Genomic DNA, 17,164 nt, shown 5'->3' on the forward strand with positions numbered 1-17,164 from the left:
AGGCACGGTTAGACGGATACGTACAGTCGCGAGATAAAAAGGGAGGGAGAGTGGGAATGACAGATGCACAGCGGGAAGAGAGGGAAGGAAGAGTCAGCGAGATGAGAGGGAGGAAGTGAGACTATAGCACAAAGACAGGAGATGAGTGGGCAAGAAAAGGGGGAGATCTATGAAATCAAAACATTAAAGTGCATGGAGATAGGGGGAGATGGTGAAAACGAGTGAGGAATTACAGTAACAGAGGGAGTTTAGGAGAACCAGACGTTAACGTGGCAAAGGGAAGCAAGAGAGCAGGGGAGAGGCCACAGCTTGCCTTCCTCCGATTCAGATGTGGAACAATAGCTGCCCATCAGTCTGTCAGCACCTAGAGGTGCAGAGGGAGTGAGAAGGTAGGAGTGACACGGAGCTAGCATAAATGCACTATTGTCTGTGCATGAGTCTCCACCGTGCCAAATCTCACTTGGTTTCCTATTAAAAAGTTCTAGCACCATGAGTAATGGCTGGAACTTGGGGACACTGTTCTCTCGTAAGACCTGTAAACAGACAGACTGAGCAGATGCATATAAACTCTGCATGTGTCGTGACTGAGGCCCATATGTATCACAGTCCAATTGTGGTATTATTGTAAGAGATATTACAAATGCACTCACTGGCACACACTTATTCATAGGCACACACAAAACACACACATAAATATTGAGCAATGATGTCCTCTAATGATTTCCATTACTTTCCTCCAAGCACTTTTTCGATATAAACTTTTATTGTTTCTTGACAAAATGCATTGAATCAACTAACAGTGGGAAAGGATTGGATTAAACATTCAAGGTTATACAACAAGGCGTGTGTTTCAAAGTGTGTGTGTGTGTGTGTGTGTGTGTGTGTGTGTGTGTGTGTGTGTGTGTGTGTGTGTGTGTGTGTGTGTGTGTGTGTGTGTGTGTGTGTGTGTGTGTGTGTGTGTGTGTGTGTGTGTGTGTGTGTGTGTGTCAGAATTTTGCAAACATCATAACACAACCAGCCACAGATACAATCCTAATTTAAAAGAAAATGCATACTGTATATGAACATATGAACGTGTATGCAATACAATGAACGGTTATCCACACACAAATCAGTAAATTTCCCTGGTAGAGCATTATGTGCCCACCGAGTTTTGACTGTTGTTAGACCAACTTTTGACCTCTGTAAGGAAGGAAACAGCGCTGCAGTAGACTACACAATAAAATTGAAATCCCATAGGGAACATCTAATGGTCACAGTGGCTGACCCTTAAACAAAAAGGCCACAGGTCTGAACAGCCAGGGTATGATGGATGTTATTTAGCATGCCTCTAGGAACTCTACATATTCACTTTTGTTTATTTTTATACATCTATTTGGTAAAGATAAGATTTTGAGCAAAATCTACGTACTTTGAATCTATTAAATAAAGTGACCAGTGATTCCTTTCTTTTACTAAAGTATGCCTTATTGAATAAAGTGTCACGTGTACATGGGCTAAGTGTCGTTTACCCTATCTTTAAGGACAAAACAACTTTATTAATGTCCTCTATTTGCGACTGCTAATTGCAGCATTGATAGAGCTTATCTCTTTACACATTTGCCAGTGAAAAATTGCTATCCCATTTGAAAAAAAAGCTGTGTAATCTTAAAACATCTTATTTGTTATTTTTAACATGCTCTTTTGATAATGCTGCTGCTTATTTTGAATTGAAAAGCTTTTTATGTCTTGCAAGTGGATTGTCTTCAAAAACCAGTCATACAGTCATAGCACTCAGTGGTGCTTCAACATTGCTGACCTGACTTTCCAAGGAGAATCCTATTCTACATTAATCATCTTTAATCGTTTCTTTAAAAACATATTTTCCAGAAAACAATGGATAGTAAACATGTGTGTATTTAAAAAATAAAAAGAAGAATGGGGTAAGAAATAACACTGATGTATTAAGGTTTGGTTATTTAAAGGCTGTATACATAGGCAGCTGGTGAGGTTATAATTGTTTTAAACACCAACAAGAACCAGTATGATGTTTTTAACAGCAATTAAATGGAGCCACTGACCTACAATAATGCACAGCACAGGAAATGCAGGGGACTGGATGTTTATAGCAGGTACTAATGCATTTTGATGCAAAAAACAGCAGAAATATGATATGATGTGTAATGGCTTACTAGCCAACAAAAAGACTCAACAATGGCAGGGTTTACACATTTAAAATGCAGGTTACTGATTGTTGAGCATTGTACAACAACGCAAACACAACAAATTACAGGAACAAATGAAATGCATACACAAAGTTTATCACAAAAATTGCAAACGAGAAACCACAACCCATAGTCCCCACAGAAAGTAGCCGTGAATATATTCAATACTATTGCTTTGAGCTAAAATGATGGTGATGCAGAGACACCAACCATTACTGTGCAAACATTCATACAGTTCATACATACAAACATAAAATCTTGCTCAAACATCCTGCTAGCCGAGCCCTAGACACACTGAAAGTATAGATGCGTCTCGTTACACAAACACATGTTTCTGAAGTGGTGCTGTTTGTTATGAGTAACATAAGCTAGCGCGCCACACACAACATGCTGCTACAGTGTTTACGACCCTCCCTCTGCTTATTCAGACAGAATTTAGAACATAGATATATCGCTGTGACATGTTCTTAATAGTTATCTCATCATTAACTAATTCGATGATTATAATAATATAGTAATTTGGAGTCACTTTGAAGCGGTTCTGGTTGCATTATCCTGTTTCAAACATTTCCCTTTTTCCAGCACAGAAGACTGATGGATGATACCTGTGGGAAATGCATATTTTTGCATTGGAAACATATCTGGATGTTCAAATCAAGCAGCAATATTCAGGTGATTGCAGTTATCCTACACCATGCTGAGAATAAGGAGAAAACCTTAACGCTGCCCTTCTAATAGCTTCATCAGCGTGTCGATGAATACTCTCCCCAAGTCATTTTGACAAGGTAATTATTGAGAGCACCAGGCAAAGCTTATGGCAAACCATTAGTTTATTTGACTTCAGCCCGCTACATGTAAAAACATGGTTTTCTGTGACCTGTTAATGTGCTACAGTTATTAGTCTGGCTTTAGCCCAGCTCTGCACGAACATACTCAGTTCATTTCTACACGTAGATCTGCTCACGGTGTGCTGTGTTCAAAGGCAGGGTCAATGTGGTTCTGGTTAGGAAGGGAAGCTGGGAGACAAAGAAACAAGAGGAAAGAGAGCGGCCTATGGAAATGTTCCCTTGAATCAACATGTTTGAGCACACTTTCCTTGATGATTTTGACATTCAGAACTTTAAACATTGTAAAATAAATATCTGCAAACGATAAAGGAGCACTTTGGGGTTTATCAGTACCGTGTGTGGGTGTGAACAGTTGAGCCAGGAGAGTGGTGGCTCAGTTTGTTTATGTGTATTTTAATGTATATATGTGTGTCGTAATGCGAATTTAGAGATGGAACACTAAAGCATATAGTCATATGTTTGTCTGCCATGCAACCATGCGTCTGCAAGGGGCGTGGTGGGGGTGGGAAAGTAAGTGACAGTGGTTTCTTGGGCGTCTTTTTAGGACGAGGATATATAAATATCCGTAAAAAGCCACATTTATAGAGCCAGCCGACCAGCTAACCAACCAGCCAACCAGTCAAACACAGTGCCAGACATTCCACAACCCTCATTTCCCCTCACATTTCCTCTGTTTTCTCCCTTACTAGAAACAGCAAATTGCTTTGATTCTATATCACCTTGTTATCTGCTCCATTAACAAGCAAATGAAAAACATTACAAGCTGTAGTTGCTGGCTCTCCATTACTTATGCTCTTTGAAGTACATGTTTTCTCATAAAAAAAACAACAACATCCTTCTCAATAAATCATATAGCGCCAGTCAAAAAAATCCCCTCTACTTGAAGAAATTAGTTCACATACAGATCAAATAAAATGCTACGGTCCAAAATATAATCTGAAAGTCATAATATGAAGCTTGTACTTTGTTGTCAAAGGAACAACTTCCTTGCTATTCAGACTAAGAAGTTACATAGGGCCCCTACATGTATGTTTAACAGAATAGAAAATAATAGACTATAGCTTAGAAGAACACAACAGAAGTAGAAAAATATGCAAACAACTTTCTGTAGGTCACTGGTGTAAAATCAGCCCTCAGCCCACATTACCATATTTTGAGTTAAAGCAGACCAAGCACACCAGTCAGTCAACCATTCTGCTTTGCCATGCAGGCTTTCCATCTGCACATTCTCCACTATCTGACAGACATGCCATGGAGCAAGAAGGGTAGGATGTTCGCTCAAGAGCAACGATGGTTTTCACGGTCACAGCCCACTGCACAGGACCCTATAAATGTCATTCTGCCTGGTGGGAGGAGGGAATGAAGACGGGGAGCTAAAAGCAGGATCACCCCTGCGATAATGTGTTCCACAGCCGCTGCACTGTTACCACCTGCAGGTTTAAATCAAATCCCACCATTCCTTAACCTAACATTGGTGTCATAAACAGAGATTGAACTGCAAATGTCTGGCACTCAAACCAACATGCCCTCACACTCAGCGTTCCTGTAATTTGGAGATATATGGAAGTGGGGAGAGGCAGGGTTTGTGGTGGGGGTTACTTCCAAGGCAAGGCTTCTCAGGAGGAGTACAGTTCCAAACCACATCGGTGTCGCACAACCATCTTGTGGACAGCCTGATCCTGGTTAGTGTTGGACATAATTACAGCTAGCAGCAATCAGACAGAGTAGGGAACCTCAGTAAGATAACCCGGTTCTGGTATCGGAGGAATTGGGGTTTTCCTTTTGGAAACTTCAAGGGCAGATCGTGTTTCTGTTTGTGGAGATGTCTCGTTAGTGAGCTACACAGTGGGGGTAATCAAAACTCATATTTTTATGTGATTTATGGCAGCTTTTAATCAGTTTGGCATGGTCAAGCAATTGGGGGTTTGCATCACGATAGTGGTAGTAGTTGAGAATGCCTAGAGTTGTATTATCAAAGGAAATGCTGTGTGTGAAAAAACTAATATTTTACATTATGGTGAACCTTCAGGGGTTTCAGTGTGCTGACATTGTGCAGTGACATAGTGGTTGTAATTGGCTGGAAGTGCTTACAAGAAGACAAAAAAACAGTCTGGCTATACGCCAAGTTTTCCAAGAAAGAGTCACTCATCTGTAGGCAAATATGCATCGGCTGTTATCAGCGAATGTGCCTTTATGTTTATTTATCTACATCTCAGCCTGACGCTGAGCATTAAACCACAGCGATTATAATCAGAGGTGCTAATGGTTACTGATACACAGTTCTTTTACCAACTTGCTCCACACACACACAAAAACAAACACTTTGAGAAACACACACATACACACATGCAGCAACATATACACACACAGAGTCTGGCAGGGGTAATCCAAACAGCAGGCTGCTCACTTGGCTTCCTCGGGTGAAGCCGGTGTTAGTGGCCTGCTGCCCCGGGGGCACCAGCCTATCTTTCTGACTGCAGGGCCTGACTGGACCTCCAAGCCCCGGGGGCATGCTCCTCTCCTCCATGCCCAGCCACCAGCCTCTCTCTGCTGCATTATTGATGAGCTTCTCAGAGTCTGTAGCTAGAAAAAGTTGATATCAATTTGGGGTATTATACATAGGCTCTACAGCAGCGTATGGATGTATGCATGTACTGATGGATGGATGTATGGATGTATGGATAGAAGGAAGAATGGATATAAGGAAGGAAGGATGGATGGATGGATGGATGGATGGATGGATGGATGGATGGATGGATGGATGGATGGATGGATGGATGGATGGATGGATGGATGGATGGATGCATAGAGGATAAGAAAGCAAATACATATAAGAATGCATGAATGGTTCCTGCTCTCTGCCCAGTAGGCTTGTTTAGTAAAACTGTGTGTCAAACTGTGGGTTACGGTTGGGAAATACTGATAAGCAGAGTGCCCTTTTTTAACGCCACTCATGAGGACTTGAATACTTAAAAAAAAAACTTCAGGTCCATAGCACCACCACCTGATCCAGAGGGAAAAAGAAAAACGTACAAAGTAATTTCCAAGGAAACTTTGAACTTACGTCTGCATCCTGTGCGGGATGGAAAACGAAAGAGAAGTATATTCTGCAGTGTACAGGTACTATACACTGGTCTGAGAAATTGAACTTTTAAATGGATGTATAGTGAGGAAAGATGACGTGTGAGGGTTTTGTCTGAGAGAAAGTTAGCTTCCAGCCAAAAAAAACAGCAACCCTGGGAGCCTTTAACTGGCAGGGACACCATAAACCCTCCTTTTTTAAAGCCATAAATCAACGAGAGTAGACTGTACTTTTCAAATAAATACCGGACTCAGGAGATGCAGGAGCAGGGTGGGGGATAAGGGGCAGTTAAGTGCTGGCTGTGGATTGTGGCTGTGATGACATCATGGTATGGAATTTAAAAATCACCTACAATCATTTGAAATCTTTGAATTGCTTTATTACTTTATTTTAGGGTTAACATCGGGAGTTCACAAATGTTTTCATTTCCCAGTGATTTGATTTTTAGGGGGAGTTCTGTCAGTGGGCTGCTTTATACAATTATTTTAAAACTAATTTATTAGTTCTTTATTTGTGAACTCTTTGCTTTTCTGCTCATTTTTAAGGTGTATGATGTGATTCTCTTGTTTCAACAGAAGGAACTTCTGTTTACTTTTCATATATATAATTACATTTTACCTTTTATAACCATTACTTTAAAGGCATTTTGGTCTTTTCACCTTCTTTGAGCGTAAATGTTACTTTTATGCTCCATTTAAACCCCTTACTGTCTGGATGAGGGAATGTGTAAACTGTCTTCACTCTAGAGACCACACGCTCAAACTCACACAACCAGGCAAATTGCAGAGGGGTTTCCCTTTTGAAATGAGGGATAGCTTATCAGCGGGGGATCAGTTAAGATCAGAGGTAAATGGGCAGCAAGCAGGGGGTACCACTCCAGGCAAATAGAAGACACTTGCAAAAACACTAGCGCAAGGTCTAATCTGATATAGATGGAGGTAAGAGGAGAAGGGTGGCGGGAAGAAAGTGTGCAAAGCAGTTGGGTTCAGAAGGAAAGAGAAAAACAGAAGACATAGCAGGGAGGAGGATTAAGTAACAGGAAAGGAAGAAATAAAAGTCGGAAGACAGGAGAGAATTTCACTGTAACATATTCCTCTGTTGTTTTGCTTCTAACAGTCTGTGAGATTATGTTTAAATGACAACAGCAGCCAAGCTCTCTATAACCTGATTTTTAGGGAAGGGAGCAGGGCATTTTTCTCTGCACAAGGCACCGCGTTGCATTCTGCAGTTAGCTTCAGCCAAGCTTGGCTAATGCTGACTGTCTTTGTGATTCCTGGTGCTGTTTGTGGGCAGAGAGCCTGGAGACTGGAGCTGTCAGGGCCTAGCCTGAGACGCCAGCTCTCTCCCCTTCTCTCGCCCACCCGCAATTTCCCTGGCTCCCTCCATCCCCTCCATCTCCACCAGCCCCTGCCGCCGCCCCAGCCTCCCCAGTCCGCAGGCCAGCACGGCTCCTACAAACCGCTGTTTTGACAAGTGCTTTAGACATAATGTCACAGGGAACCCCCCGGCCTGCCAAAAATGCTAACTAACCATAACACTAATTAGTCAGTGGGAGAATGGGGTTGGAAATGGTAGCTTGAACAGTAAGCGGTACTTGTGGTGGCCATTGTGGGGAGAATTGGACCCCATCCTGATTGACTGAGGGAAAAGAGGCAGAGATGAGAGAGAGAGGAAGGGAGTTAGATGGAGGGCCAGGGTGGAATTTCAGGGACTCAATTTCCCTGATTCAAAGATGTCAGGGTGAACAGCAGGGCTTTCAAGGGGTGGGCTAAGTCTTGCGTTGTCGGTCCCTGGTGTGTTCCCCTCCCACTTATCTTCCATAGCATCAGTGTCAGCGGGGTAACGTCTCCCATAACCTTTTAATGGTTTCATCGCCCATGTCCCCAAGACATTTTAAAAGGCAAATAAAGTCCTTTCTCTTGTTACTCAGAGGTTTCTCTTTTCCTGTGGGTGTTGACTCAGTAGACCCTTTTGCACAAAAGATTAGAACCGATAAAGAACATGGATGAAGTAATAACATTGTTGAATCATAAGAATACTGTTGATAAATGTCCATTTATTCATGTCATTTGGATGGCTCTTCGTTTGCAGATAGTTAAAAGTATTTGTGAAACTTCAAGAAAATAATTGTAACAAGCAGTAAATATTTCCTAGAAAAAGAGCAATTGTATTATACTTCTCTAAAACATGTGGGGAGAAGAGGACTAAGGAGAGTGCCCTGCAGCTGCTCAGAAAAGCAAACTCATGCAGTCAGAAGTGTAATGACAGTCTGATTGGCCACTGTTGGCCAAATGAAGAACACAATGGAGGGACTGACCCTGTCTCTAAGTGGTCAAATGATGTCTCCAAACTTTCAAAAAGCCATGTTGCTTACTAAAAGAAATTTCCCCCGCAAGTCATCTTTATGTGCACAATGAACTATTTGCTTGGATTGGCTTAGTGCAGTCAGGGAGGTCACAGACAGGAAACAATGCAGTCAATGAATTCAGATTTGTCTCACATTGAGCCAAGAATACTTAGAATTTGTAAATACATTTCTGCAAGAAAATGTATGTTAAAATATAGAAGATCAATGATCAATCTCAAAGACTATTTACAAAAAAGGACATTATATCCAAATCTAGAAGTACGCCTACATGCAAGAATACAGATGTGGGGTTCTATTCACAAATTATTCATTTTATTTCAACTTTCTGGAGAAGAATCAAGCAGGGATTATGATGTGTTTAATGTTTAAAGCTGTGGGAGGTTCGTGCTTGTGGTTTGGTTAAATATGCAACCGCTACCGGAGTTTATTGTTAATGGCATGAGCTTGGTCTTTAAAATGGGCAACAACGCAATCCTACTCATCCAAAGGGCTCATCAGTGTCTCTTCCTGACTGTGAATTGGAATTCAAACCTTAAAATAAACTGTCACAATCAAAGGCGCCTGAGTCATTTTTGCGAGGAGAGGGAACAACTAATGTTAAGTTTATTTGGAATATAAAAAGAAACCTGGAAATTGTGAGCAGTGTTAAACTGATATACATTACAGTGAGAAGTCAAATATATTCACTGATACATGTCTATATAAAGCCATTATCTCAAATCCATGGGGTGGATTCAATAGGATTTAATTCATAACAACATCCTACGCTATAGAAAAGCACAGATAGACAGATATACAATTTACAAACCAGGGTCACACTTTCTTTGTTAGGCAAGGCTGAATGAAAGCCTGAAACACTTACTCACCTATCCAAATACACTCACACATCACGCATCCATATTGGCAATCAAATATTATTGAGCAAGAGATAATTCACGCATATGTGATGTCCTTGGAATGCAGAGCAGTGTCTTGAATTTGTATGTGATTAACTGAGAAGTAAAATAGAGTTATCACGTCCTGATTCAGAGTCAATCGAAAAATACGTCATATGTTATCAAAGTGTCATTATGATGTGAAATCGTGTTTTTTTTAATCCTTTTAAACCTTAAATTAGGTTTAACTAAGTTTGGGACAAGTGTCATAAAAACCACACACAGCAAAACTACAGGCAAGGTATTAGATAGATATGACTGGCTTTACTGATGATAGTATTATTAAACCTTTAGGCACTCGTAGCACTTGGCTCAATCCACTGCAAATTCAGAGTAACCTAAGGCCCCATGTGTCTATTGTCATTAAACGAAAACTAAAATCTAATTAAATCAGTGGCAGTAAAAAAACATGTAGTGCTTCTTATACCTAAAAAGATGTGGCCTCTGAACAGGCTTTTGCCAACAAAAGGCTCAGTATCTCAGGAGGGTTGCTGCTCCATAGAAGTTACTGTCGGCCAGATTGCACGACTATTACAGAGTCTCTGACATACCACTTTCCTAATTTCAAGCTACCGTAGGTCAGCCCAGCGCTTGTTTTAAGGTCATGTCTTCAGCAACACACTTTCAAGACATGACTGCAGGCATCACTTCCTTTAAGCTGAGAAACAACCCACTATATTGTTTCCTCCGTAACTTGAACCACATGAGAATGGAACTGAAGGATCAAGTATGGCTAAGGGTCATCCCCACAGTGCCTTATTAGTAGAAAAAGGTCATTAGTGCAACAAAGAAAAGCTTTAGTGTCAGCAACAAAACTCAAAAAAGAGTCACTGAGATTGGAGCAAAGTTACATCATTGTGCTGGCTTAAAGCATTAGGGATTCTGGATTCTTTCTCAAGAGTGCAAGGTGCCTCTGAATCCATCGTCTAGCATGAGCAAGGACCAAAGAAACATGTCCAGCTAACAAAGGAACTTAACGTGTTGGACATATCAGTATGTCTGTATCTTTTGACATAATGTTGATGATTTAAATAAAGAGATGGTCCGTGTTGTCATATGAATAAGCAAAGAAAGCCTGAAAAAACTTGCATGAGAAGCCTCCTGTTTTCAAACCTATTTTACTATTGAAGGACTCTAGTGACATTCTGTATGTTAGGATATCCATGGGTGCAATACAAACAGGAACAGCTAATTCTACAAAATTAGTCATGCAAATGTGCCAAAATGTTACCAAACATACAGTACATTAGACCATCTACATATATTCACACACACACATTTGCATTTATAGTCAGAAACACATACACATTGCACAAAGTCAGTAGAATATATGTCAGGCTGAGATTTAATGATCCCTGTGGGGAAATTAAGTATACATGTGTACACATAAAGGCATGTTCAAACACACACACACACACACACACACACACACACACACACACACACACACACACACACACACACACACACACACACACACACACACACACACACACACACACACACACACACTCAGTAGTTATTTCTATTTGGCTGCTTTTGATCCAGTGGCCTAACAGACGCCTCTGTGTCCTTCTCTCAGCAAAGCCAGTTTATACAGCCTCTGATTTATGAGGCTGATGCATGCAGCCAAAACAACGCCTCTGACCTCTTTTCCCACAGTTCTCTGCTCTTCTGTATATCAGGAGACGCTGAGTTGACAATATTTTTCTTAGTTGGTGCAATAACAGTAGACCTGTGTCAAACCTGTGTTTGCCAAAACCCTTTGGTGACTGTTTTGGCATACACTAGGGACAATATGTTATGCTTATGCGAACCACAACACAAACAGTCTCAGAAAGTTTACATGACTTCAAGATTTAAATTACCGGGCGAAATGTTAATTGCACTGCAGCAGTAAATTATATCTATCTAAAAAAAGACTAGTTCTTGATATGAGGGAATTGGTCTGTGAGGGAGACTGGAGCAGATTCTGAAAGAGGAATGGATAATGTACAGGATTCGCCTCAGACTCAGCAACGGACAGTCCACGGCTGAAACAGTTTACGACTAAATGCAGGAACAGGTTCCATATTAGGATGAACAGTAGTCTGATTAAGACTCAGAAGGTGAGCATGTTTACTGACAAAGGGAATAGGGGGACTAGATGCAGACAGAGAGACCAAACTAGTACTGTAAAAATCAAACAAACCTGGTAACATTAGGGAGTAAGACTGTTGGTCAAACAGATGCCAAGAAAAACAGGCAGGCAAACATATTAGATATTAGATTTTTAGTTATGCAGAACAAAGCAACTCAAACTATCTAAGACTGGTTGAAATATGGCCCTATACATACTTGGATTACATGCATTATTTAACAAACTACAGATGAATGGACGGGGGTTTGTGAGTTTTTCTACTGGACTGTGGCTTCTAGTGTTTGAGAAACGTTTTTATTACAGAGAAAATCTTTGTGGTCGTATAAGTAAATTGAACAGTTACATTTCTCCTCATTGGCTTTAATTTTTGATAGAGAGCAGATTACACCACAAATAAACACAATTTATTTCAACCTTTAAATGTAATTGTAATCTATTGGGTGTTTTTTGGGGGGGATTGGACTGGTAAATGCAAAAGCTGTTGAGTTTTCAGAAGTTTTCTTCAACTTTTGTAACACTTCTGATTGTTGATCCATGTGTTTTCACTTATTGTAAGAGAAAACTCTCACAACACCAATGGAATATTAAATCCCTTGCTATGATGGACACTGTTTGTAGTTCAGAGGGTGCTACGGAGCTAAGACTGAGTGATCTGGGCTACAGTTTGCAGGAGAGCCTCCTGGGTTCACAGTGTTTTCTGATGTTGGCCGAATAGAAAAGTTATGAAGGAAAACAAAAGACCTCAGAGGGATTTTGCATCATGTATATGGGTGTGAAGGGTAATCGGGGTCATGCAGACCCCCTCGCTCCCTCCTAGTGATTCACATTTTAAATGTCCACACCTTCAACTCACTCACTTCTTTTTCTTCTGATCTCTAGCCATATTTTCCCCTTGTGGCGGATTCTTTCCATCTCTGTCTCCTGTGCCATTTACTCTCAGACTATCTATCTGTAAACACATGCACTTATACTCTATGTGTCCACAATTATACACTGCTAAACATTACAGAATCGCATCAAGACCCTTATCGGAAACACATGTCCTGGGTGGAACTTCCTTTGATCGCCAAATTAATACCAAAACAAATCCAAATATTATGCTCTCTGCTATGAGCGCTGAAAAGCTAATGAAAAACAACAGCAAAAATGAAAAGCGTCTCAATTCTGTTTCCTCAATCTTGCCAACAGCTGGGAAACAAAAATCAACCCTTCGTCACCTCAATTTGTCCCCTCAAAGAGTGAGGAGATTTAGCAGAATTACTGGAAATTAAATGTTGAATGCAAAGCCCATTTAATCTTGAAAAAGAGGGGCTATGACAAGGACTAAATATTATGCAGTGCCAACAAAAGCTCTGTTGGCTTAACTACTCCTGCCACCCTGCAAAATGTTACTACTTTTATTACTTTTCTTTTTCCAGTGAAATAGCTTCTTTTTTTCTCCCCTCAGCTTTTCTCAGCTTTTCTTCTAATGGATGTCATTTGTCAAAAGGGAGAGAGATAAACACACTCTCAGCTTTGGGATTTAAAAAAAAAAAAAACTTTTCTACCCCTGAACTTTTTGGACTAGGGTTGTTAACTATTTTATTTTCACATAATGATTCTTAACTCAACTTTTCTCCGTACGCAACTCCCAGTGAAGCTCTCGGGCTGCTGTCCAGAATGACAGTCTGTTGTATATCTTACTGTTCACCCTGCACTCATGCAGTAGTCACACACACAAACACACTCACTCCATCATGCTATGTTGACCCATATACACTTACAGTGAGCCACATTCACACACATATGCCATTTTGACATGCTCACACACACACACACACACACACACACACACACACACACACACACACACACACACACACACACACACACACACACACACACACACACACACACACACACACACACACACACACACACTGTGAAATGTGTTTGACTTGACCACCTCAAGTTACAGTAAATCATGAGTCCACTGACTCTCAAAGTGTGTTTACATTCTCTCGTTATAACCAATGTAAGGTGATTCTTGGATTAATTGTCATGTCTACATTTAAACCAAGTTAGATTGTATTAAAGATAACTGGATTAAGAGCTAGGTTCTTTTGAAATACCTTTTTTCCTGTTGATTATTTCATTTGGTTTCCATGTGGTGTTTTTATTCTGCATTCTCATCCCTTACCTCATGACGTTAACCAGATGCAAGGTGATGTGTATAACAAAAAAGCGGAATTGCTCGAGGAAAAGTAAGCAACAGACAAACAGCTGTTACAACACATCAACATAGAAGAGCTGGAGTTAATTCACAAATTAATCTGAGCAACAAACCCCAACAAAGTCACTCAATTTCCCTATTACATGTACAGTACTGTATAATTAGCCTGCAGGCTTGCACACATCTTCAAAATTGCACTGGAAGTACCTCACGCCTGATGTAAACATGGGATATTGGGGAAGCACTGGTGTCAAGTAGCTTAGAAAACTAAATCAAGTACAATTTAGAGGTAATTTCATTTTATTAAACCGTACATTAATTTCACAACAAAATATTAAACTTTTACTCTACTTCATTTGTGAGCTATGGTTAATAATTATTGATCCATCTTTAAAATGCAACTACTTGTAGTCGAGGGATGCACCCCAAATTATAGTTCACATTATTGTTACACTTGTACTTCTATTCAAAACCCATAGATAACACTTTTCCTCAAGTAAACTTTCACAACATACTTGGGACAGAGTAAATGTACACTGCAGAAGATGCTTTTATTTAACCTTGATTAAGATATTCCCCAAAAAATTCCAGCATTTAAACTGTAATGTACAAAAGTGCATCACCATGTCAATCTGCTCCCTGTAACTTGCAGTACAACTCTGCAAATGCATGGGCATCTCTACTCCCCCCACAGGACTTCAGTATGAGCAGAAATGTAGCAAGTTGAAGAGACCTTTCTCCTCCTACGTAGTCTGGCTAAAACCGCCTGAGACAAGCAGCTTAATGATCTGAAATTCTGGAGGGTACAGGATGGTACATCCATCTTTCACTCTCCAAGTTTTTTCTCTTCCCCGCCCTTCATTTGCCCTTGTTTGATGTGTTTCTTCCGATCTCACATTTTCTTCCCATTTTGGAAGTGTCAGGTCTTGGGTCACTGCCTGTGGCACTCTGCGTTGAACATGTCAACTTGAGCTGTGCTGTGCATAATGTCAGCGTCAGAAAGAGGGAAAAATGTGTAGTGCTTGGAGGGAAATTGAAGAAGAATCGTACATGTGTATCTGTAATTAGCACAGCTCGCTTAAACTCAACCTTTGCGACTCATCTCTGACCAAATAACTCAAAAAGAATACTGTAAGAAAGGGAAACAGCAAACAACATCGTGTTTTTCCTCCAGTTCTTTCCAGCAAAAAACTCCAAGTGCAAATTGTCTTTTCAATAATGTTATCACAAAATATTTCTAAAGTGTGTATTACTGCAACATGTTTGTAGTACCACATATTCAGCAGCACTTCTTCCAGTGCTGCTGTAAAAGTTGAATTTGTAATGAGATATGGAGTTGACTGGAGAGTTATGTGTCCACTATATGGCTCTGGGGCATGTGGGGGTGTTTCAATCTGTCTCTAAGTGCCAGACTTTTTATACTCTTGAGTTCAGCTTTATATTTGCTGTGTGGGTAGAGCAGGTTAACAACATCATCAAGTCAGACAGTGTCAAGAATGTGAATCACAGGACAGGAAAAAGTTAACAAAAGTACACCAATTTCACTTAAACTATTGCAAAGAAAGTCTTTTTTTCATTCTACCTTCCTGTTGATGAAGTCAATGTTGCGCTGGAGACGGTTTTCTTATCATTTTTGTCATGGTTTGATGTGACAGCAAAGACGGTGTTAGACAGTAAAATGTGGGCTTTGTTAAGAAACATTGAATTATTTGCAACCATTGCAGTTCCAATGTTTGTTGACATGAGTTTCTATACTGCCAGCTATTTGCTATAGCATGTAAATTCCACATTGTTATTTGTGGTCTAATTGCATTAAAGATACATTTCAAAGCCACTCAAATAAACAATCAAAATCATCTGCAGAATATTTAAACAATTTAAAAATCATATATATTTATATATTTTTTATTTTAACAAAAACTTGTGTATTTCTAACTAACGCGAGCATGAACTGCACTTCAAAACGTTTCGTGTTTCGATAATTCAGGTAGTCAGTCTCTCAGTGGAATAAGACACCCCCCTAACATTAAAAAAACACAGTTTCTACTTCGCCTCCGTAGTCACCCTGTGACTCAGTCATCTCAGTAAATCCAGTCTGTCCAATCGATTATCCACCCCTCTCTAAGCGCCTCCCTAATGTTGGAGCTCTGAGAGGCCACTGTGCTTTCCACCTGTTCCATGCAGATATGCCGTCATGACAATTGTTAGAGAGAATGCAAAGGAGTCCATCAGAAAGCCTCGTGTGAGAAAGTTTTAATGAATTAACCTTAATGGCTTTCTTTTGCTCCCCCTTTGGTGAGTTTTGTAGCACACTGAGGCCAGCCGCCGTCTGTTAAGCCCAGCAGCTCTGAAACACACCGATAACACTTTGGAAGTCACTGAGCTACCACAACAGCTTACTAATTGCGGCCTGGGTCTGGGCTTTACTCTCAATTGTGAGGGGCATCCCTTTTGTTTGTATTGGCTGGAAACTGCCGTTATTATGCCTCTGTTAGAACGTTGTCACAATGTAGAGGTGACTTTATACTTGAAGTATGCCTTCTTTTGAAAACAATGACAGCACGAAACTGATAGAATGTAGCATTTTTTCAATACTGAGAAGATTAAGCCTTTTCAATAAATGTTAGTTAAGTGCATGTACAAAGGGCTACATAATTAAGTAATGGACACACGTTTTTTGTGTAAAACCAGTTAGTCCAGGACCTTGCCAAGATGTCAATTAACATAACAGATGAGAAACATCTTTGTTAACACAGAGAGAGAAACCCATTAGCTTTGTATCAAATCCTGACATCTTGGCCACTATAGATCGTCTGGGCATAAAGCTAATATGCATTACACGAGACTCTGTCAAGAATCCATGAAGTGAATTTGTCCTAACAGGTCGGCTTGGCAGCTGCGAAGGTCTGGCAAGACGGCCAAAGGCTGTGTGTGCAATGTATTCTGAAGACAGAGACTAACGGTTGTTTTCAATGAAAACAAATCAAAATAGAAGAATTTTGGTTTTGATTTTAAGTGTATTTGGCACATTGTTCATGGGTGTTATGAAGTATAAATTAACGAGAGTAAAAAAAATCTTTGAGCAATTTCATTAAGCGTTACTAGGATGTTTGAGCTGCGATCAAATATTTCATGCTTTTTCAACAACAGAGACTAAAAACTGGGTAAATGAAAAAAACTCAATCATGAATTCAGCTGCATACCATAGGAAAGGTCATCACAGCTACAAGAAAGACGAAGGAATGGCAGATGTTTGTCTCCAACAGCCGCGACAGAACTGGAATCTGATGCAGGTTAGTATTTTATTAGTCGTAAGGGGCATTGACCTGAGGAACAGTGTGTATAGTATATGCAGTGTAAGCCACACATAGCATC

Source organism: Eleginops maclovinus, chromosome 9 (genome assembly GCF_036324505.1).
Source record: "Eleginops maclovinus isolate JMC-PN-2008 ecotype Puerto Natales chromosome 9, JC_Emac_rtc_rv5, whole genome shotgun sequence".
In the NCBI taxonomy this organism is placed as follows: domain Eukaryota; kingdom Metazoa; phylum Chordata; class Actinopteri; order Perciformes; family Eleginopidae; genus Eleginops; species Eleginops maclovinus.